General features: G+C 35.7%; 1 protein-coding gene across 1 annotated transcript in view; it reads right to left on the reverse strand.

Annotated features, from left to right (window-relative positions):
• LOC119588617 (tRNA (guanine-N(7)-)-methyltransferase non-catalytic subunit WDR4-like) overlaps positions 1-1,095 on the reverse strand; it is a gene marked incomplete at its 5' end in the record, with an annotated part of 7,340 nt that overhangs the window by 2,619 nt on the left and 3,626 nt on the right.

Raw genomic sequence — 1,095 nt, forward strand, 5'->3', positions numbered from 1 at the left:
TCTACACGGTGTGAGATAATTTTATTTACTTTGTTCTGACTCTAGATGTCTTCCTTTTTTTTCGTTGTCATCATTATTATCAGTATATTATTTCCATTCCTTTGCTGGTCTGCCTAAATAGCTTGAACAACGAAGAAATCTTCCGGTAATTCACGCTCGATTTTTCTTACCGTTATTAATCTATTGTCACTGGTACTCTTTATTAAGTTTTTGTTTGATGCCTTTTTCGAATACGCAAATGCATAACGTAAATAAAGAACAAAAATTACCCAGGAGCAACTTATCACGATTCCTTCTTTAATAGAATGCGAACAGATGTTTAGAAGAAAAAAAAACTTGAACTACGTGAACACTCCAGGAATCATTCATACTCTCCTCTCATAAAGGATTGCTTTTCCACAAGCAACCTAGATCACGATAGTGTTGCTCGCACCTTGAACTGTCACATACTTCGTAAACGTCGAGTGTGCAATCCGAATGAAAAAAAAAATTCACGATTTCTGCACCTGCTTGTTGCACTTTTCGATATTGCAAGACTAATATTTTACAATAATAACATTCTGTCTTTTTCCTTTTTTTTTTAACAACTCGAAATGCAAAGCTACTTCCCACACGAGAACATTGGTCCAAAATATATCTAACTGCATCAATTCAATGTAATCCTATCGCTGCCGGAAGTTATCAGTCTCGAAATTTAAATTAACTATATGATATCACGAGGGAGTTATTTGTGAGTGGATCAACAAATAACCTATTTATATCTTCTTAATATTACAAGAGAAAACCCTGCCACAGAGACAATATAAAGGTAGCAGGGAGTTAAGAGTGAAGAGTGGGGCGGGGGGAAAAGAATATGAGACAGGTAGGATAAGAGCAAGCACTTTGATCACAGGGAATGTATTTTTTTCAGGAAGGAATATTATATTACTTTTTCGTAGAACGAAAACTGTAAAATAAGTTTTTCAAAACATAGAGTGCTCCCTGATATTTACCTGTGTCACTGGTTTCTTGGACAGCTATTGTACCTTGATTTTTTTTTAATATGACATAAAGGCTTACGATCCCAAGGAGAGGGATGGGTAATGTGGGGAGGGG

The sequence above is a fragment of the Penaeus monodon genome, chromosome 24, assembly GCF_015228065.2.
Source record: "Penaeus monodon isolate SGIC_2016 chromosome 24, NSTDA_Pmon_1, whole genome shotgun sequence".
Lineage (NCBI taxonomy): Eukaryota > Metazoa > Arthropoda > Malacostraca > Decapoda > Penaeidae > Penaeus > Penaeus monodon.